General features: G+C 46.6%; 1 pseudogene; it reads left to right on the forward strand.

Annotated features, from left to right (window-relative positions):
- Window positions 1-376: 376 nt before the first annotated feature.
- The window catches only part of LOC136572925 (centromere-associated protein E-like), a 47,940-nt pseudogene continuing 24,535 nt past the window's right edge, over window positions 377-23,781 (forward strand).

Raw genomic sequence — 23,781 nt, forward strand, 5'->3', positions numbered from 1 at the left:
TAGTCATGTGACTGCAGAAAAGTCACCTGACCTTCTGACGTCAGCAGGTCCTTACGGAATATATGATGGAGCCGTTACTGCTTTTCAATATGGTCGTAACGTTGACCGCTTCGTCCTCCTCACACACTACTTCCGTTGCCCTCCTTCCCCTCTTGATCCCTCTGCAACAGCAGCTTATAATAGGATCTTTCTCTTCTTTCCCTTCCATAGAACGGAATTCGTATTAAGCTCCTCCCCTCTAGTCCGGCCATGTGACCTCAAGACCACGTGACGGTTACGTCGTCAGATCTTTCTTCAAAAATCAGGAGCCAATCCATCCTCGCCTCTACGTGACGTCACTAGGAGGTTGACAATTTCTGCGTGTTGGACGAGGGAAATTCAAATTTGTAGCTGAAGCCGGTGGACAGAGAAGCAGGCGGAGGAGAGTCGGCAGGGACATGGCGGAGGGAGACGCCGTCAAAGTGTGTGTGCGGGTCCGCCCGCTCATCCACAGGTAATGTCTCCGGCACAGAGACGTGTGTAATATACTGCGAGGCTCCAACGGTGATTGCGGCTCCCACTACAGGGCCCCCAGTAGTAATGGTACAGCAGGGCACTAGAGCCTCTATGCCCGCCCGTATCACATCTTGTATCCAAGCTAGAGGTGGTACAGCAGGGCACTAGAGCCTCTATGCCCGCCCGTATCACATCTTGTATCCAAGCTAGAGGTGGTACAACAGGGTACTAGAGCCTCCATACCTGCCTGTATCACATCTTGTATCCAAGCTAGAGGTGGTACAACAAGGTACTGGAGCCTCCATGCCCACCTGTATCACATCTTGTATCCAAGCTAGAGGTGGTACAACAGGGTACTGGAGCCTCCATGCCCACCCGTATCACATCTTGTATCCAAGCTAGAGGTGGTACAACAGGGTACTGGAGCCTCCATGCCCACCCGTATCACATCTTGTATCCAAGCTAGAGGTGGTACAACAGGGTACTGGAGCCTCCATGCCCACCTGTATCACATCTTGTATCCAAGCTAGAGGTGGTACAACAGGGTACTGGAGCCTCCATGCCCACCTGTATCACATCTTGTATACAAGCTAGAGGTGGTACAACAGGGTACTAGAGCCTCCATGCCCGCCCGTATCACATCTTGTATCCAAGCTAGAGGTGGTACAACAGGGTACTAGAGCATCCATGCCCGCCCGTATCACATCTTGTATCCCAAGCTAGAGGTGGTACAACAGGGTACTGGAGCCTCCATGCCCGCCCGTATCACATCTTGTATCCAAGCTAGAGGTGGTACAACAGGGTACTAGAGCATCCATGCCCGCCCGTATCACATCTTGTATCCCAAGCTAGAGGTGGTACAACAGGGTACTAGAGCCTCCATGCCAGCCTGTATCACATCTTGTATCCAGGATAAAGGCAGCCCAACAGGGTTTGCTGGGACGTAAGCTTACATTATGGGGTGCGAGGGAAGTGAAGTCCTCTTACTCTGGCGGGTCACCAGGCACAAGTGTCCCTACGAATGCCCGTTCACCTGAACACCGGGCTGTGGAATAGGAGGACTGGTCAGCCGACTAACCAACGCTCATTCGTTGGCTGATTTTGTCATTTGGGTGAGTATGAAGATTCTGGCTGCTCGGCTGTGTATCCCCCTATGTAAATGAACGGGATGATGACAGCTGGATGGGGTCTAATAGTGGGTGGTCCTCCGATCAGTGCCGGCCGACATGCCTGTCAGTCAGTGGTCTTCAGCACAGACAGGTTATAATCTAGGTGGTCACGGCGTATGCATGGGACTTGGGTGACTGGTGTGGGAGATCTCCTCCACCTCAGGGATGGGGTGGCTGGATGTGGCAGGGACTTCTGAATGCTTTTACTTCACCCACTGATTGAGGCTTATTTGGCTGCTGGTGAATATTTGTCGCTGCGTCTTTTATGTTTAATAGAAAAAAATCTAGAGAGAATTTTGAATAATTAACCCTTTCCAATCCACTGTCTGACGTCTGAAGACATTCTGATTGAAGGCTGTACAGCTCCGATGTCGAAAGACGTCCGGCAGGGTATTCTTACTGTAGATTACTGGCCCCTCTGTTGTCAGCTGTCTCTCCAGCATGTCCAATACCGCAGTACTGGCTCTATCCAGCAGATGGCGTCATTCTGTAATGGCAAAAAGAGAAAGCCTTCTAGGAAACTCTGAATCCAAAATTGGATTGTAAAGGGTTAACATTTTAAACTACATTTTCTGTTTTTAAGACAGTTGTATCACAAAAAGTCAATAAGTAACATTTTACCCTGTGTGTACTTTGTTAGTAGTTCTTGTTGTTGTTTTTTTGTTTGTTTCCTTTAAAGACGTTTGAAAACTAATAAGTTGAGCAGCAGTTCTACAAATCTTGAAGAAAACTTCCATAATTCACTTTAATAGGAACCAGCTTTGTCGTGGCTTTCAAAGGAACCTGTACCTCCCAAGGGCACCATAAACTAAGCTATGCTGCCGTTGGGGGAGCTGACTGAGTCCGGTGATGGACTGTTTAATCTTAAAGGGGTTGTCCCGCGCCTAAACGGTTTTTTTTTTTGCATAGGCCCCCCGTTCAGCGCAGGACAAACCCAAGGGATGTGTTGAAATAAAAAAAAAAAATTTTTTTACTTACCCGAATCCCCTCTCTGCAACTTCTTCCTTCTTTTCCTCCAAGATGGCCACCGGGATCTTCACCCACGATGCACCGTGGGTCTTCTTCCATGGTGCATCGTGGGCTCTGTGCGGTCCATTGCCGATTCCAGCCTCCTGATTGGCTGGAATCGGCACACGTGATGGGGTGGAGCTACGCGATGACGCGTAGAAGGGGGCGGAGCCAGAACACCGCTCGTGCCCGTACCGACCAGAAGGGAGAAGACCCTTCTGCGCAAGCGTGTCCAATCGGGCGATTAGACGCTGAAATTAGCCGGCACCATGGAGACGGGGACGCCAGCGCAGGGAAGGTGAGTGAATAACTTCTGTATGGCACATATTTAATGCACGATGTACATTACAAAGTGCATTAATATGGCCATACAGAAGTGCTGAACCCCACTTGCTTTCGCGGGACAACCCCTTTAACCCCCTGACTCCTGCGCGGTCACCTGCTGAAGATTGCACGGCAGCCGGAAAGCTGACTTTTTTTTTTCTGCTGTCCACAAGCGCTCTCATAGACTTGAAAAATAGTATTTAAGAAGTAAAATCTGTCTTCACTAACGCCGACTCCTCTAACCTGCAGGGAACAAGGAGAACAAGTAAATGTCTTGTGGCAGGCCAACAATAACGTTATATCTCAAGTTGACGGCTCAAGATCTTTCACTTTCGGTAAGCATTCATAACTCCTTACATCTGGTTACTTGGTGCTTCCGAGGCGGCTGTACGCGTGCAGATAGATCGCAGCGGGTGAACGCGGTCGGCCCTCCGACTCAGTTTGTGCCACTGTTGGAGCAAAGCGGGTCAAATCTTTAATATTGAGTCGCTGCAACAAGATGTCAGCTACATGGTTATGTATTGGGGACTCTTTATTCTTCTTGAGCTGACCGTATAAGGCATGGATGGGCCGTGTTCTACCATAGTCTTGGTAACCGGATGGCACCTTGTAATCTCATCGCTGGGGGTTCAGGACCCCCGAACAACAATGTGTGCATTTAGATGCTGCCATCAGAATTGACGGTTGTATTTAGAGCTTTAACAGCCGTGGCGACATCAGCGCTGATCGCAGGTGTTGTGGACGGTGTCCATTGCTATCAGCCAGCACCTGCCTTCTGTGGAGTCTGATTTGGCTTATGATCCCACGCCACATAAACCCCACACAACCAGGATGTAACTGGGGGTCCGATGGTGTTATGGGTTAATAATCACTGTGTACGACCCACATAAGTGATGCTGTCAGATGAGAAGCGAAGCTCTATAATATGTTTATAACACACTAGGTCATGTATCCGTGCAGCTGTTATACGATACTAGGGGATATAACTGTGTGTAATATGTTATTAAGGGATATATCTGTGTTATATGATACTAGGGGATAAATCTGTGCTTTATGATACTAGGGGGTATATCAGTGCGTTGTTTTATGATACTAGGGGGTATATCTCGGCGCGTTGTTTTATGATACTAGGGGGTATATCAGTGCGTTGTTTTATGATACTAGGGGGTATATCTCGGCACGTTGTTTTATGATACTAGGGGGTATATCTCGGCGCGTTGTTTTATGATACTAGGGGGTATATCTCGGCGCGTTGTTTTATGATACTAGGGGGTATATCTCGGCGCGTTGTTTTATGATACTAGGGGGTATATCTCGGCGCGTTGTTTTATGATACTAGGGGGTATATCTCGGCGCGTTGTTTTATGATACTAGGGGGTATATCTCGGCGCGTTGTTTTATGATACTAGGGGGTATATCTCGGCGCGTTGTTTTATGATACTAGGGGGTATATCTCGGCGCGTTGTTTTATGATACTAGGGGGTATATCTCGGCGCGTTGTTTTATGATACTAGGGGGTATATCTCGGCGCGTTGTTTTATGATACTAGGGGGTATATCTCGGCGCGTTGTTTTATGATACTAGGGGGTATATCTCGGCACGTTGTTTTATGATACTAGGGGGTATATCTCGGCGCGTTGTTTTATGATACTAGGGGGTATATCTCGGCGCGTTGTTTTATGATACTAGGGGGTATATCTCGGCGCGTTGTTTTATGATACTAGGGGATATATCTCGGCGCGTTCTTTTATGATACTAGGGGGTATATCTCGGCGCGTTGTTTTATGATACTAGGGGGTATATCTCGGCGCGTTGTTTTATGATACTAGGGGGTATATCTCGGCGCGTTGTTTTATGATACTAGGGGGTATATCTCGGCGCGTTGTTTTATGATACTAGGGGGTATATCTCGGCGCGTTGTTTTATGATACTAGGGGGTATATCTCGGCGCGTTGTTTTATGATACTAGGGGGTATATCTCGGCGCGTTGTTTTATGATACTAGGGGGTATATCTCGGCGCGTTGTTTTATGATACTAGGGGGTATATCTCGGCGCGTTGTTTTATGATACTAGGGGGTATATCTCGGCGCGTTGTTTTATGATACTAGGGGGTATATCTCGGCGCGTTGTTTTATGATACTAGGGGGTATATCTCGGCGCGTTGTTTTATGATACTAGGGGGTATATCTCGGCGCGTTGTTTTATGATACTAGGGGATATATCTCGGCGCGTTGTTTTATGATACTAGGGGGTATATCTCGGCGCGTTGTTTTATGATACTAGGGGGTATATCTCGGCGCGTTGTTTTATGATACTAGGGGGTATATCTCGGCGCGTTGTTTTATGATACTAGGGGGTATATCTCGGCGCGTTGTTTTATGATACTAGGGGGTATATCTCGGCGCGGCTGTTGGGTGATACTAGGGGGTATATCTCGGCGCGGCTGTTGAGTGATACTAGGGGGTATATCTCGGCGCGGCTGTTGGGTGATACTAGGGGGTATATCTCGGCGCGGCTGTTGGGTGATACTAGGGGTATATCTCGGCACGGCTGTTGGGTGATACCAGGGGTTAGATCTGTGCAATTTTGTGATTAGCAGTCCTGGAATCTACAAAGTGGGCTACAAAAATGAGCCCAGCACCGCACTGTTAGGAAAGATGTCCAAAAGAGAATCTGTGTTGCCCATAGCAACCAATCACAGCACAGCCTTCATGGTACCTCAGCTGTGTAAGAAATGAAAGCTGCGCTGTGATTGGTTGCTATTGGTAATAAAATTACCAAAAGTCTGAGGGGTTTTTTTTTTTTTTTTTTTTTTTTTATTCTGCCAGTCTTCATTGCCTGGTGCTGGAGAACGCTCATGCAAAATTTTACTCAAATCGGACCAGAACTAAGGATTTGTGTACAACACAGGTTTCACGTTTTCCATATAAGATTAAGGACTGGTTTTGGACGGGCCCACTTTATACCCTAATGACCGTCTCATTCCAGGAGCCAGAACTTTTAAACATGTTTCTGTTGACATGGCGTATGGGGGCTCGTTGTTGTTTTTCCCTGGATGAGTTGTATCTCTTAATGGCATCATTTTGGGGCGCATTTAATGTATTGTAATGGAGGCTCAGTACAGCGGTTTTAGCTGGCGATCTAAACGCTCTAGAAACCGCCTGTGAGAGCGGCCTTAGGGGTACTGCCGCTGGCTAGGCAGGAAAATGACACAATGGCCCCTACGTACAGCTGCCGGAGCAGCGGGAGTCGGCAGTAGGTGAGTTACAGGCTGTTTTGTGCGGTTTTTCTACATGGCCAGCTGGTTTAAAACTTGTATTAACTTTTTAAAGTTTCTTCCTTTTTATTTGTACCTGTCTTTTATAGATCGTGTCTTTCCGTTGCATGAAACAACGGCTGAAGTTTACCGAGATGCAGCCGTTCCCATCATTCGTTCTGTTCTCCAGGGGTACAACGGTGAGGGTCTTGGGAATTCGCCAGCAATGAGTTAACTTTCAGTAACTTTCAGTATGTTGGAACTTTGTGTTTGAGGCTTTATTTTCACCATTAGGCACAATCTTTGCATACGGGCAGACGTCATCTGGGAAAACCTTCACTATGATGGGTACGAAAGACAACCCGGGAATCATTTCTCTAGCAATTCAGGAGGTGTTCAGAATCATTCAGGAGGTAGGTTTATGTACCTGCTATGTTATACACTCTGGCCAATACAGGGGCATCCAAAGAGCAGTCACATCTATTACCTCCATATTCCCCACGTCCCTCTTCCCACACGGACTTCAAATCCCATGCTGGATATTGATTCAAACTAATAGCTTGCTTGAAGGTTTTGGAATCTATTGAGTTCACCGTGAGAATATACCCTCAGGCTGCATGCACTTTGTGGTGTGTTTAAAGTTGTACCCGAGAGGCTTGGGTGCAGCTCTCATTAGACACCGCACGGATAAAAGCCCACGTGCTGTTCGATGATCGTAGAGGCAACTCATTGATGTACATTGGCATGTCCTATTTCACGTCCATAGTACAGACAGGAATAGGACCTGCCATGAGGGTTTTTAAAAGAAAACAAAAATCCACCTATGTCATTGGGGACATGGCTGAGGACCATGTGTACAGCTACTGCTACTAGAGGTGGACACTAAGCAAAAGTGTTGGCTCCTCCTACCAGCTATACTTCTCCTGCAAACACCGAGCTAATTGATTTTAGGTTGGTGTCTGTGGGAGGCGGATCTCTTCCTTCGTCGGTTTTTAACTGGCGCTTTTTTTCTGGATTGGCAATGCAGGTCTGGCAAGAGACCCTCTCAAAACCAGAAAAAGTCCAACACTTGTTACAATAAAGAGGAGTTGTGACGATTCTATAAAAGTATGACAGTTCCCATCAGCACAGTAAGATGCCATTGCATTTCAAAGCGACTAAAGTGTTCTTAATCACAAGCCATAAATAAAGGCACCCTCTCAGGCTATCATGTCTGCCCAGGACTGGGGAGGGGCTTCTCTTCCTCCCCTCCAATCAGGGCCTTGAGCACCTTATCGCTGCGGTCCTCCACCTTACCTCCCTGTTCCTTTTCGTTCCTGTGCTCGCCCTATGCCGTGCCCACCTCCAGTTGAGGTGTATGTCCTGGTAGGCATATAATTGGTTGTGTGCTGTCTGGATTGGAGGGCTCCAAGGTCTCCTGCACAAATATGCTAGTGTGCAGAGGGCCTTAGAGAGCGCAGAGTGTAGCGCATTGATGACTTTATGTATGTAACATTATATAATCTTTACTTTCTTAAGGACCCTACTAGAGAGTTCTTGTTGCGTGTCTCTTATATGGAAATTTACAATGAAACGGTCACAGATCTTCTGTGTGATGACCGACGAAGGAAACCTTTGGACGTAAGAGAAGATATTAATGTAAGTGGAAACTTAAAATCTTTTGCCTACCCTTCTAGAAGCTAAACTTTTGGATGTATTTAACTCCTTAGGGACATGGCCTATTTTGACTGTTTTTTGGCGGGGGATTTTCATCTCCGCTTTTCAAAAGCCATTATTTTTTTATTTTTCTGTCGATATGGCCGTATATAAGGGCTTGTTTTTTTGCATGGCAAACTATAGTTTTTATTGGTAGCATTTTTGGGTGCATATAATGTATTATAAAAAGTGCGAGAAAACATTAATTATGCCATTATGTTTTTTATTTCTACTTTTCTCTACAGCCGCAATCGCACAGCATAAATGACACTACATTTTTTTTTTCTGCGGGTCAGTACGATTGCGATACTAAAAATATAATTTCTTTTAGGTTTCTCCACTTTTGCCCAATAAAACTTTTTTTTTGGAAACTATAATTATTATTACATCGTTCCATTCAAAGTTGCATGCCTTTTTCTTTTTTTTTCCTCTTTTGGGTCACGAGCTGTAAGAATTTCACCTTTTTTTTGCATAGTTTGTTGTGCAGGATTTTCTTAGATTTGGAAAAAAAATTCATACAAATATGGGAAAATTAGCAAAAGTTTTTTTTCTAAACGTGTTTTTTACACTTTTTTTTTCTTGTTTCTTACACTCTGTCTCTGTAGGGGAATTGATGCTTAACCACTATGATCGTTCTAGTAAGGCATTGCAGGACTTCTGTACTGTAATGCCTTATCGCTTGTAATAGCAATCATGGGCAATGGGAAAGCAGGACGCCAGTATCTCACGCCCTGTTACCATGACAGCCCATATGTGTTCCACGATTACATCGCAGAGGTTCGATGACAACACAGAGGGAGTGCCCTCCCTATGTGAATCCTTTACATACCGTGATCTACATAGTCATTGTCCTTGTGTACCCCTGCTGTTGTAGCGGGAGGCCAGCTATCTGTAACTCCTGATCCCGCACCATCCATAGGCTTACGTCCTGTTGCGTTAAGGGGTTAAAACCAGTCTACTTAGTGTTGTGTCCATAAAATTGCTAAAACCTTTTTTTTTTTTGTTTTCTTTGCAGCGTAATGTATACGTCGCCGACTTGACTGACGAACTCGTCATGACTCCAGAGCATGTTATGCAATGGATCAAAAGAGGCGAGAGTAAGTCTTTCATTGCTTGTTAGTATTGCGGTGCATGGCACCATGGGTATAGAGCCTTCCACAATGAGGCTGACACTGGGTAGAGAAGCGGTTTGCCCCTTGTATGCAGGTTTATATCCCCCCTACAGGACCAGGCTAGTTGGCTTTTATCTCTTACTTGGTGCATCTTAACCAAACACTGAACGTCATGTTGTACGTGGGCTTTTAAAGGGAGTTTGTCATCTACTTTTAGCCCTATAAGCTAAGTTTATGGACTTAAAGTTGGTCAGCCGTGGGGTCCGGGGATGTAAGTTTTAGACCTTACTCCCTGGCTGTGAGTGCTGAATGTATTACATTGCTAAGTAGTCCGCCCATCTTTAAAGGGGTTGTCCCGCAGCAGCAAGTGGGTCTATACACTTCTGTATGGCCATAATAATGCACTTTGTAATGTACATTGTGCATTAATTATGAGCCATACAGAAGTTATCAAAAGTTTTATACTTACCTGCTCCGTTGCTGGCGTCCTCGTCTCCATGGTGCCGACTAATTTTCGGCCTCCGATGGCCAAATTAGCCGCGCTTGCGCAGTCCGGGTCTTCTGCTGTCTTCAATGGGGCCGCTCGTGCAGAATGCCGGCTCCGTGTAGCTCCGCCCCGTCACGTGCCGATTCCAGCCAATCAGGAGGCTGGAATCGGCAATGGACCGCACAGAAGCCCTGCGGTCCACAGAGACAGGATCCCGGCGGCCATCTTCAGCAGGTGAGTATGAAGACGCCGGGATTCGGGTAAGTACTACCCGGTGTGTTTTTTTAACCCCTGCATCGGGGTTGTCTCGCGCCGAACGGGGGGGGGGGGGGGGGGGTTTAAAAAAAAAAAACGTTTCGGCGCGGGACAACCCCTTTAAGTTAAAGCGCACTGCTCAATGCATTCAGCGGTGGCTTTCAGTGCTCACACCGGGGAAGATAAAACTTTACATCCCCAGACTCAACGGGTCAGTTACTTCAGGCCCATAAACTAAACTTATAGGGCTAATACTAGGGAACACTCCCTTTTTAAATGACCATTGCATATTAAGAACTGGGAACACCAGTGATACCCTCATAAACACACGGGGATACAAATCACATGGTCCTGTCTGTGGGCAGTAAAACAATGCAGACTTTGAATTTACCATGAAGAGTAGTAGAATATTCTATGTTAACCATATTCATCACTTTCCAAGCAGTTCGGTAGGTTTCAAAATATTCACTGTTCCCTTCTATGTTGCAGAAAACCGGCATTACGGAGAGACAAAAATGAATGATCGCAGCAACCGCTCTCATGCTATATTCAGAATGGTAAGTGATTTTGTATTTTTATTTTTTTTTTGGTGGGGGCGGGGTCGTTCTTTTTTTAGTGTGTCTTAACAAACATTTGTCTGAGTAGATTATTGAAAGCCGTGAGAGGATTGAATCAGGAAATGCAGAGAACTGTGATGGAGCCGTTATGGTATCTCATCTGGTAAGTAATATCCCCATTTTTAAACCTAATATGATAAGGATGTTTCTGGAAAGTCTAAAAATCTAATCTGTTTTTAGACACATTTAAAATGTTTTATTTCGTTTTTCTTGCCTCTCCCCTCTTCAGAATCTTGTTGATTTGGCTGGCAGTGAAAGAGCAAGCCAGACCGCCGCAGAGGGTGTGAGACTTAAAGAAGGATGTAATATCAACCGCAGTTTGTTTGTCCTTGGCCAAGTTATTAAAAAACTTAGTGATGGCCAAGTTGGGTAAGTGTGTATTAGCTTAAAATATTTTCTTTTTCTTTGTTTATTTTGAGTTCTTTAACCCCTTAAAACTGCAGGCTGTACAGTTGCATCCTGCAGGTTCGGTATGGAGGGGAATCGTGGGTTGTTCCCGCTCCATACAACATGTGTGCCTGCTGTTTCTTACAGCCGACACCCACCAGCAACAGCTCCGATAAGCCGCACTGCTCATCGGAGCTGTTAAGCTTCTAAATGCTGCCGTCAATTCTGAGAGCGGCATTTAAATGCTATGATCAACGTTGGGGAAGGATGGGGGGGGATTCTCACACTGCCCCCTGCAATAAGATCGCAGGTTTCTGTGCAGTTGCCATGGCAACTGGGGACCTTCTAAAAGGCAGATTGCCTATCAAGCCATGCCCCCCCCCCCCCCCCCTCCCAACTGTCGACGTATACGCCGGGAATACGGTGTTCAAAAAAAAAAAAAATACGCCCCTCCCGCGGTGCTGCTGCAGGCTGTCGCTCCCTCCTCCGCGCCGCCACAGCATTGCTTTCGGGATGCGGGGCTTGAATGAAAGCCAGCGCTGCGTTAGCCAATCAGTCATTCAATGATGTCACTAAAAATCCTGTTATGGCTGTCAGAAGATAGCGGAAGAAAGTTTAAAAAAAACTAAATTTCTCGTCTGTTACCGTTGGGGGACACAGCAAAGACCTTGGGTATAGCTTCTGCCACTAGGAGGCGACACTAAGCATGAAAGTGTTAACTCCTTCCACTAGCCCAACCCCCCACCCCCCCACCCCCCGCAAGCATCGTGCTAGCTCAGTTTTTTGCTTAGTGTCCAGGAGGCAGGACTGTCTCTCCTACAGAGACTAATACCAGGGAATAACGGAGAGGCAGGACTCTCCCCGTTAACCCCCCGAGGACAGCAAACAGAGGTGAACCCAACCCTCTGTTGTCGGCCGGGTCCCTGAGAAGACAAAGAGGCACACTGTGACCCGCCAGCCATAGAGCCCCCCCCCCCCCCACTCTTTCTAATGGTCCGGCATCCCCTGCCCCATCAAAGGCAGGCGATGGTGGGGAGAAGCTCTGCTGGAGCCGGGAAGCGACCCTATCTTGGTCAAGAGGTAAGTATGTGAGTTTATTTTGTTAGTCTGCCGCTGTGCAGACCATAATGGTTGTCGCCAGGCTTGTTTTTGCCAACCCCTCCGCTGCTAGTTGTGCCGCCTGCAGTGCTGCTTCGCCTGCTGCGATTTGTTACTGCCCCCGTGGCGCTGCTGGGTCGGCTCTAACTGATAGGCCGGCCGCGGCTTGTGTACTTGCTGCCCGGGGCGGGTTAATGCCGCCCGTGGCTGATTTGTGTTGCCGCAGTGTGCGCGCCTAGTTCTGCCATGCATCTACTGCCGAAGCCTGTGGCTCGTTTTGAGGCCCGCGATGGGGCTGCCTCGGCTGGTCACCTGGAGACAGCTTGCCCTCGGCAGGGCATGCGAACAAGTGCTGCCGTGCGGGCACTGTGATTTTCCCGCCGTGCGGGCACTGTGATTTTCCCGCCGTGCGGGCACTGTGATTTTCCCGCCGTGCGGGCACTGTGATTTTCCCGCCGTGCGGGCACTGTGATTTTCCCGCCGTGCGGGCACTGTGATTTTCCCGCCGTGCGGGCACTGTGATTTTCCCGCCGTGCGGGCACTGTGATTTTCCCGCCGTGCGGGCACTGTGATTTTCCCGCCGTGCGGGCACTGTGATTTTCCCGCCGTGCGGGCACTGTGATTTTCCCGCCGTGCGGGCACTGTGATTTTCCCGCCGTGCGGGCACTGTGATTTTCCCGCCGTGCGGGCACTGTGATTTTCCCGCCGTGCGGGCACTGTGATTTTCCCGCCGTGCGGGCACTGTGATTTATTGCTTCGCTGCCGCGCGGGCAGCACGATCACGTGCTTCACGAACTCCCTCCCTTTTCCTTGAAGACGCCCCGGCCATGTAAAATTGCGGCCACGGGTGTTTGCAGGGAGATGCAGTTCCTCTTGCTGCAAGCACTGAATGTTGCTGCCATGCGACCATTGATTGACCAGTGCACGGCTACGTGTCATGGGTGCGGTCGCAGTTAGAAGGCGCCCGCAGTTTTCTATCGTTACGCGGCTACAGTCTCTGGTGGTGCAGCTGGCCAGCGTGCAGATCACACCGGGTACTCAGCTATACTGTGCTCCAGACCGGCTTGAGCCTTGCTTGGTAGCTCCCCTATTGCTCTCCTGCAGTTCCCTGCAGCCAAGCGGACCGCAACGTCTCTGCCCAGGATGACACGGGGACGACCAGAGCCACTGCCAAGTGTGCTCTCGCTGCAGTACAACATACTTCCAGCAAAGGATAATCTCGTCTTACTGACAACAGCGTTCAAACTGATTATCAGCATTTCCCAGGCATGTTGAGTCCTGTAGCACCTTCCATACCCAAGGAGTGCTCATACAGGGAGTCCCTGGACTCATGGCTCCTCTTGTCTGCCCCGCCTGGGTTGAACATTGGCTGCCTACTAGCCCCCCGGTTATTGCAGCCTACAACAGTGTCCGCATCCAGGATGACATGCGGACGGATCTGTCAGGGCCACATATTATATGCACTCTCGCTACAGCACGAGAGTACAGCCAATAGACAAAATCTCGTCCTACTGACAGCAGTATTCAAACTGGTTGTCAGCACTATCCCGGGCGTGCTGAGTCCTGTAGTACCTTCCATACAGAAGGAGCACTTACACAGGGACTCGCTGGACGCAGCACCCCTGCCTGTCCGCCCCACACCGGGTTGAGTCTTCACTAACTGTAGTTCCCCGGTGCTCCTCCTGCAATCCAGGATGACACGCAGACAGGACCGGCCAGAGCTACGTACGAGATTACACCCAGTCGTACAATATCTCATCTGCGACAACAGTGCCAAACTCTTGTCAGCATTATTCCGGGCTCCTGAGACCTGTGGTACCTCTCTGCGGAAGGAATACTGTGATCAGGGAATTATCCGAACTCGTCGCTCCTCGTGTATGTGCTTGGTTGAGCCATCCCTATTGTCAGGCTCTCCAGGTGCCCCCTGCAGTTCCCTGCAGCCAGACGTGCCGCGGTGTCTGAGTCCAGGGGCGTCCAGAGCCACGTTCCATGTGCGCTCTTGCTACATTACGAGAGTCCCATTCAGCCGGAGGATATATCGTCCTATGAAGGGCTCGAACTGATAGTCAGCATGCTCCAGGCTTGCTGACACATGTGGTACCTTCCATCTGAAAGGAGCTCTCCTACTCAGGGATCCTCCGGACACATCCCCTCATGTCTGGTCCGGACCCGGTCGAGACCTCCCTAGCGGCAGCTCTCTGCACCCTCCTGCACTCCCCTGCAGGCAACATATTGCAGTATCCGTGACCAGGATGACACGTGGACAGGGGGTGACCAGAGTCACTGGCTATGTGTGTGGTCCCTGCAATTCGAGTTTTACCTCCAGCGGAAAATATCTTGCTCACAGGCAATGACTCTATTTGACGGTCAGCTGTATTCTGACCTCGATGGGACCTGGGGTACCTTCCTTATGGAAGAAGTACCGGCACGGGAATACCCTGCAGGCATCACTCATCATGCCGGTCCTGGATGGGCCGGTCCTAACGGCTAGCTACCCGGTTGTTGCCGCCGGCGGTTTCCTGCAGCACAGCCAAGTATTATGGGCGCTCACTACAGTGGGGAGACGCCCAGAATACGTCCTATGAACAAGGTCAACGGCCTGTTGGCGTCCTCCAACCTGCTGAGACCGGCGGTACCTTCCAGATGGAAAGAGTACTATTCATAGGAACTCGTCAAACGCATTGCGCCTCCTCTTTGCCCTGCAGCCAGTGAGCCTTTGTGATTCAGCCGCGTACGTTCGGACGTGGATAGCCTACAGCCATGATACCCTGCTGCCCCCTGATGGGTGCAGAACAGCCCACGTTTCCCCTATATTGTGACTGGGCAGATGCGGGACATAAGGTGAACTGTAAGTCAGAGTAGTCTCTAATTTAGCTGCTCGAGCATTCACCACAGATCGCATAAGGAGGTTAACACGTCCAACGGAGTTAAGTTGGACGGATCCAGGAGCAAGCTGTGACCCAACCGCGCCCTGCCTGCATTATTGCTTTGCAGGAAACCGTGTGACATTCTATACTTGTACTGTTGGCAACCCCTGGGGATCGTCCCTTTACACTTAGGTTACCTCCCTTTACTTAGGTTACCTCAAAAGGGACCAGCGAGATTTCCGTACCAGTGTGCCAGTACTGTATTTCCAACGTCCTGTGTCTACTGGTTTCATGCGGTGGCACGGATATGTCGGTACAGGACCAGCCCTAGTTAACCAATCCGTCAGTCCCTGTCCAAAGCTACACTTTTTCGGGAGCTCAAGATCACATGCTAAGGAGAATGCTGCGGCCATTCACAGGATATGGGGTTAAAGGATCTTTGGACACAAGTCCTTCTCAATCTACAGCTAACCAGGTTTCTAACAACATGGATGGGCCGTAGGGATATGCAGCATTAGAGCAATGCTGCGCTTCAGCTATGCGGCCTGGGACCAGAGTTCAGCCCTGGGCTCCTTGGGTCTCCCACATTCGGTGGCAGTCAGCTGCAAAGATGACTCCTTCAGATACTTAAAAGGTAACCGGGAACCTTCCGTCACAAGCTTCTTCGACCAGTAGCGGTTAGGGACTACAAGGGATCACGCCCTCGCAGCGGGACTGGCAAGGTGATATTGACAACCTGACGTTATGGAAGCTGATGTACAACTAGGTCGGATGTTGGAAGGCATGCAACTCCCCGGAGTGTCGACACAGATGGCTCCGCAGTCTTGTTTTGGACGCTGTACCAAAGGTCATCATCAGGAGACGGTTGTTATTGACCTGTCGAATATTCTCCCGCTGCAGTTGGTATGGGGATCCACTTCAGTGAAGTATCCAGTGGGCACCCTTCTCGGTAGTGCCTCTGCCAAGGAGCGCTCCGGTGGCAAGTGGGCGCGGTCTGACTACACAAGAGTACCTCTCTCAGGTAGCATCTTTATCGCGCGGGCACGCTGATGGTAGTTTCGGCAAATCCGAGGGGACTTCTTGCACGGACTCTGCCTCACTGCAGTACACGGTGACAGTACCAGGCAGTTATATTCTCAGGCCGGGTTACGGCTCACAGTACTTGGACAACGGGTACCTGGTTGAAAGCTTCTTATCAGGAGTTTTTTTTTCTCCAAAAGATGGTTGTGGCCGTCACTTAGGCTCTTTACACTCCGTTCGGAGTATGCTGGGTAACTAGTCATCCATTAAGGTTAAAGAGAAGATTTGCCTCCTTACTCATGCAACTTCTTATTTTTTCCTGCCCCCTTGGGTACTGCTGTAGAACGTCCCAAGGTCTTTGCTGTCCCCCAATGATACAGACGAGAAAACTAGATTTTGTAAGAACTTACCGTAAAATCTCTTTCTCGTCTTGTTCATTGGGGGACACAGCACCCACCCAGTCTGGTATTGGGTCTGTAACATATCCTGAGTGGGAGGATTCTCGGTGCAGTCGCACACGGGTTGGAATGAGTTACAGTTCGTGAGTATGGTTTTGTACTATGTATTATTGTCGTATCCTACTGGCTGCTCCTGCTAGCTGTTTGTATGCAAGCAGTATGATGCTTGCAGGGGAAGTATAGCTAGTGGGAGGAGTTAACACTTTTATGCTTAGTGTCGCCTCCTAGTGGCAGAAGCTATACCCAAAGTCAGAGCTGTGTCCCCCAATGAACAAGACGAGAAAGAGATTTTATGGTAACTTCTTACAAAATCTAGTTATTTTTAGAAAAAATAAAGGTAATACAGCAAAAAAATTTTTTTATAAATTTGGGATTGTAGTAATTGTGCTGACCCATGGAATAAAGTTAGGTCATTTTTGCAGTATGTGCACCATACCAACAAGATGCACCCAAAGATGGCGGAATTCTGTTTTTGTTATTTCTTCCATTTCACTCCACTTAGAATTTTTTACGCTTTTCAGTATATTATATACTACCAATAAAAAAGACAACTCGTCCTGCAAAAAAACAGGCCCTCATACGACTAGGTTGATGCGTTTTTTTTTAAAGGAGAGGGGCGGGGGAAGGGCCGCGTCCATAAGGGGGTAATGTAAACCCTTCTGTTCTGTTTAAAACCCTCATGAAAGTATTGCTATAGCTTATGTTTCAGCAGTTAACCTTTATCTTATTTATTTCTTTAAACAGCGGCTTTATAAACTATCGTGATAGTAAGCTCACCCGGATTCTGCAAAATTCATTTGGTGGCAATACAAAGACTGTAGTAATTTGTACTGTGACACCCGTTTCATTGGATGAGACCCTCAGTACTCTGCAGGTAATTAGTAGTAGCCTCTTTATCCTTTTTTCGTTGTCCTAGTCTTACAAAATGTGACTACTACATGTGCTGCCAAACTTCTAACATGATTGCAAGTTGCTATACTGTACCTGCTAGGGGTGGTTTATAGGGCCAGAAGTAGGTGACGGTCTGTTAGTACTGAAACTTACAGATTGGGTCACTGCAAACGTAATGCACAGCACAAAACTTACTAGAACACTTGGCTCATTCACATAACCGTATTTTCATGGCGTAATATACGTTCGTGTGATGCGCAGTGAATAGAGTCAATGTAATGAAGTAAATGGATTTTTGTCGATCCATTCTCCTTAGCATGTAAACATAGTGTGTAGATACATGCGAGATGATCGCAACATCCTTTCTCCGCATACCACGCAGCGTGAGCCCTATTCTGTTCTGTGGGCAGCGTATGCAACGATGTCCGTGTGTAATACATGGCCTATAGGAGGCGATGCATACGCCACCCCGCTATGATTTTCCCAATTTGAAACCCTCCTAACTCCTGTTTTAATGACCATCTAATATATAAACTTGATATTAATGGAAACAATCTCACAATGTTCCTTTAGCGAGGCTGTCTTTGCCCATAGCAACCAATTACAGCACAGCTTTTATTTTACCTCAACAGCTAGAGAAATGAAAGCTGCGCTGTGATTGGCTGCTATGGGTAACAAGGATGATCTTATGTTAGACAGTTATGCTAAGTGAGGCTCAAAAACCTATTCTGTCATCGTCGCTAGAGGAATACAAGACCGCTTTTTGTCCTTGCTTTTCACGTCTACCAGTCTGTTAGTGCGCAATGTCATTTTCGAACAGTTTGGTGATGATCCACCCAGCGGATGTGCAATTTTGTAAGTGGTGACCCAATCTTAAGGAGAAAAGTCTGTAAGTGAAAATCATCTGGTCGTCCACCAGTAGGCGTGGAAACAGCGGCGCATCTGTGCAAGTTTCGTACAAAGTGCTCATAAATCCACCGTCGCAGCAAGCGGAGAATTGGAAGCCCTGCCGATTGTCTGACTGTGCGGAAGATTCTGCGCAAACGTTTGCAATGTTATTCCTACCAACTGCAATTGTTACGCTAAAACCAAAGGAGAAAGGTAGGCGACGTTCTGTCTGCGAGAGGATGCAAACTAATGGAAACTGATGATTTTTAGTGATGAAGCCGCCTTCCAGCTTTCAATTGGTTAACAAATATGTCAGAATCTGGGGTGGTGGGGGAGCCCACCTGTTTACATGGAGCGTATGTGTGACTCCCCAAGGTGAATGTGTTCTGCACTATAACCTGTAGAAGAGCATATGGCTGCTTCTTAATCCATGAGGAAACAGTCCCGGGTATTTTGTACCTGGACGCTACAGATATAGCTTCTACCGCAGCCGGAACAGGGAATCCCAGGTTTCGTCTTCCAATAGGATCGGCATCCCTTCAGCAAAACTGCACCCAAATAGGAATGGTTTTGCAGTTGGTGCCCAGACAATCTCTTATCTTTCCTAACTAATTCTTTTCTAATCTTACTGGTATCCTTGTCACTGTTGGTAGCATGAGTCTAATCAGGTAGTCCTGGTCCTCCATAGTGGCATATCCATGCGTGCCGTCTTGAGTTTGCTGTATCTCCCAGCACAGTCTCCAGAACGTGGAGCAGATATCAGGATGCGGGCTGTTAAACAATGAGAGTTAGACAGAAGTGTGTCAGGACTGGTATCTGCTCCTTTGTGCCAGAAGGAACAGGAAGAGCACTGCCAGAGCTCTACAAAATAATCTCCAGTGGATTACTGGTCTGCGTGTTTCTGACCAAGCTGCCAGAAAGATTCCCTGAGGGCCCAGCGTCCTATAGTGGAACCAATGCTCACAGCCCAGCGCCAGGCAGGTCTACCATTAGCGCCTCGCTCACTTCAGATGAGAGCAGGTTCACACTACGCACATGTGGAAGAGTCCATTTAAATCTTTTGTTCATCTTTATTTTTTTTTTTTCTCCCCAGTTTGCAAGTACAGCGAAGCACGTCCGAAACACTCCGCATGTTAATGAAGTGTTGGATGACCAAGCTCTACTTAAGAGATATCAGAAGCAAATCCTCGACTTGAAGAAGCAGGTTGAAAACGTAAGAGGATTTCCCTGTATAGTTGTTCCCTTGGTTCTTGGTTGCAGAATGTACATTTATGTTTATATCTCTAAATACTGTAGTAGAGCACTTCTTCTTTCTCCCTCCCTCCCCTCTTATAAAGGCATCCTCTGAGATAAGAGCCCAGGCCATGGCTAAAGAAGAACACTCCCAATTGCTAGCAGAAATTAAACAACTTCTAAAAGAAAAGGAAGACCGGATCTGGAATTTAAGCAACGTAGTTATTGGATCTTCACAACAGGCCCGTGAAGACCAAAGGGTAGCATTTCCTTTTTTCCTCTTTTTTTTTTTTATTGAATTTCAACACGGTTTTCAAGATTTCGTTGAACTATATATAACATGACACTCTTTCTGCAATTCTTATTTTAAAGGTTAAATTGAAAAGGAGGGTTACATGGGCTCCTGGAAAGATCCAAGCTAGCTTGTGTTCTGCTGGGGATTCATCGTTTCAGATGGGATCTACATTAACCATGAGCTTTGCAAAGCGACCCAAGATGTCTGAACCTTTATCGATCCCGGAGATTGACGATTGTATGTGTACACTGTAATCTAGCAGTAAGGTCTTCATGCTCCTTTTTGAAAGGGATTTATTGAGCATATTTAATGTGTGGGATTTTTTTTTCCTCTTCACTCAGCTATTTGTGCAGAGACTTCAGTCTTTGAAGGTGCTGGCTGCGCACTCGATAACTCCGCTCAAGACCCAACCTGGAATTTTGAAAGCGGAGTCACTAGCAGGGAGAAGATGACGGCTCTGTCTCATTCCATGATCGACTTCTCATCCGAAAGTACCAGGTCTGTTATTTAGTGTGTGTTTTGCAGTGCTCAAAAGTCCTGCCTAATGATAGATTTTGAAGGTTTTATTGCTTTTAAACCAAATGTAAGTTGGGAAAATAAAAACTTGGCAGCAATATTATATACAATTAAAAAAATTTAAGTGAACCAATCATGACCTTTTTTGTGCCCCATAAACTACATTATGGTGCTCAAAGGTCAGACAACGGGGAGCTGTGTTTGATACTCATTGGCACTCTGTGAAGTTGCGTGAATACTTGGGTTATAACTTTATTTTTGTTTTTTGTTTTTTTGTATACAGCCTCGCATTCCTGTATTCTAATTTCACGCACTTTTGCCTAAAAAACAAGAATTAAATTTTTTTGTGTATGTATAATGTATATATATAGTGTGTGTGTGTGTGTGTGTGTGTGTGTGTGTGTGTGTGTGTGTGCGCATATATAATAATTTCTTCTTTTCCAAAAAAAAAAGTCACCCCAAAATCATGTCACTGGATATATGGATGTCTAGAGACTTCCGTGTATATAATTATTTGATTTCAGAAGATACTGTGCTCCCCTTAACCTCTGAAGTCTTTGCACTCTTGGCGCATCCTTCACTACTCGGAGGCCTCTAGTGAGTGCAGTGCCACTGTTCAGGTGATGCAAAGTGACTAGCACTGCGCTCACTAGCGGCCTCCAGGTGTCCGCTGAAAGAAGCACGCGGTACCTTCAGAAATCTGCTACGGAAGTCCCGTGGATGTTGACTGTTTTTGATGCAGAAATACTGTAGAATTTGATGTGCAAATTCTACAGCATTTCTGCTACCTGTGAACGTACACTAAGGGAAATGATTTTTTTTCATTTAGAGCATTTCATAAGTCTGAAGTGTGCTGTGAAGGAGAGCTGATAGGGGCAAAGTACCTGCCAAAGAAATATTTGGTGCTTTTTGTTCTAATTGGCCATAATAAGCAGCGTCTAATTGTTTACATTTCATCTTATTCCTACAGACTAGATGTGTTTTTGTTTAGTTGGTTTTTGTAACTATTGGCTTTTAAAAGCTATTAAGTAAAAGCCTGAAATCTGCATGTAAGTACAAATAAAACAATAAACTATAAAATATACTGTACTTATTAAGAAGACTTTGTTAAAAGGGGTTGTGTGGTTTCAAATTTTAAAACTTATTTTTATATGGGCATGGGCTAAAATTTAAAAAAAAACTCATCTGTGATCATGCGTGTTTTTTTTTTGTTTTTTTTTTTATTATTTTTCTTTCATATTCCCCAAGAATAGGCTCCACCGCTGGAAGTCAGTTGACCACCAATTGGAGGCTGCAACATCACCTTCCAAAACTCCTGAAATGGTGACTAGGATGTGAGTGCTGATGCCAAGGATTCAGTAGTGGTCATCTGACTTCCAATGGAGACAAAGCATTGGAGCCAGTTAATGGTGTCCTGGGGGGATGAAGACAGGTGAATATACTTTTTATTTTAACCCATGTGCAGCTGGTAATTATTTTTAATTTGAAACCACACAATCCCTTTTATACATTAAATATCAACACTTTTTTGTAACTGACAGCAGTGTTTTTATAAAAAATATATGTATAACTTTTTTTTTTGCACTGCAGATTTCAAATCTGCTTTTGGAAAATGTGTATGAGCTGCAGCACGGCTTCCCGTTGTACTCAATGGGTTGGTAATGACGTGGCTCTCTACACTGAATTCTTGCAAGAAAGTGCGAGAACAGCGTCTTGTACGGAATTTATTTACTCTCTGAAGCTCTTCTGTTTCCAGTAAAATGATGATTCTCCTTTTTGTATAGTGCTCTGACAAGACTCTTCCCTTCAAAAATGTAAAGAGCTGGAGCAGAACGTGGCGGAGTTAGAAGAGGAGTTAAAGAGACGGAATGAGGAATATGAAGCAGTAGTTCGGAAAAGAGATTGTCTTGTAAATGTGACTGCAGATTTGGAAGAGAAACTTCACTCAGAAGATAAAGATGAGCTGCAAATAACCAGTTTAAGTGACCGGAGTGAATCTGTGCCTGATGGTAACGAACAAAATCCTATGCCAGAAGGAAGCTTGGAGATGCCTGGAAAACTGTCCCCTCTGAAAACTGATGAACAAGAGCTGGAAAAACTGAACGATTCCCCTCTCAGCAATCGGACAGATGGTGTGGACCAGGATCCAGTTCTAGGACTACTTGCAAGCCCCATTCATGATCTCTGCCGGGAACAAATCCAAATGCTGGAGCAAAAAATAGCAGATTTGGAAGGAAATGAGAGTCCAGTAAATGTGAGGGTCAACACATTGTCTTTTTTTTTCTAGTTATTTAACCGCTTTTACCTGTAAAATAAGTCCTTGAGAGACACGTCCTCCTGTGTCTCTCCAAACTCTTAGAAAGCTGGCTGACCACTGATGTGGGCTCGGAAGAGCTGCAATGGAGGTGGTTGACAACTGGCTTGTGGCTTGATTTTGCAGTACGACAGCATGGAATGTACCTTTTGCATAATTGGTCACAAACTTTAAGCCACTTCCTCAGACTGTATTCAAACGGCCTAGAGCAAGTTGCACCCGAAGATCTCAGGCGCAACTTGCAGAGCACACAGACCCCCTTTCCGTGTGCTGTCTGAGGTGTGTTGTGCTGCACATTACATGTGCTAACGTCGTCCGAGAATCAGAACACAATAGAACATGCAGCAACTTTTCAAACTCTGACTGAGTGAAAAATTGCTGTGTAAGTGATGTCCAAATCTTGTCACACAGACATATTTGTAGGTCAAAAGCAGGAGTACAGAAACGTGAACAGAAAAGGTATAATGGTAAGATTTGTGCCTCTTCTGGGTTTTAAATTTAAAAAAAAATCTTATTTGTATAGCGGCAACTTATTCTGCAGCGTTTTCAAGTAATTTATTTATTACCCCTACCAAGCTGGATACTCATTTTCGACCTTGGTTGGCTGAGTTGACCTTGAGCCGGCTACCTGAATCATGCAGGATTGAACTCGCAACCTTCAGGTCATGAGTGAGAGCTGAGGACTGCATTTCTTTTACTTGCACTCCTGGTTATGGCTTACAAATGCTGAACTTTGTACACTTGTGTAAAAGTTGCGGAAACGCTGCTGATAAACCGCAGCAGAATCCTTTATTAAAGTGACTGGGATTAAAACAAATCCTGTTGACATGTAGAGGTGGTTAAAAAAAAGCTGTAGATTTTCTGCTATGTACTGTAACCTGCATAAATGTGTAAACTCGCTTTAAAGGAGTTTTCTGGTCCATAACTATTGATCTGGCGATCCACGAAAGAGCAGCTGGCCAAAAGGCTCAAAACTCTACATTTTCTGCAGCGGCCTGGTAAAGCCATCTTCAAAGTAACTAAATTTTAAAGGGGTTCTGTCATTTAAAAAAAAAAAAAATACTTGCCTATTCCCCTATTCCTCCCCAGGCAGTCGTCTTACAGCATTTTCTCCTGGCTGATCTTATTCGGTCCCTCGGGTTACCTCACCGCAAGCCAGCCAGATGCGCTTATTATGGAGTGTCCATTCCTGGTATTCTTCTTCCGGCAGGTCAGTGTAGGTTACATCACTAGTGACGTAACTTTCATTGCCTAGGCATTCCTTTCTATCTATTGCTGAGACTGCGCATGCGTGCTGGCTCTCCGCGCAGAGCTCATATACTGTTGCAGAGCAAACATGCGCAGTCTCTACAATAACCTGGCAGGGAGAAGATCTGGTAAGAAGACTGATGGGGG

This window comes from Eleutherodactylus coqui, chromosome 7 (assembly GCF_035609145.1).
Source record: "Eleutherodactylus coqui strain aEleCoq1 chromosome 7, aEleCoq1.hap1, whole genome shotgun sequence".
NCBI lineage: Eukaryota > Metazoa > Chordata > Amphibia > Anura > Eleutherodactylidae > Eleutherodactylus > Eleutherodactylus coqui.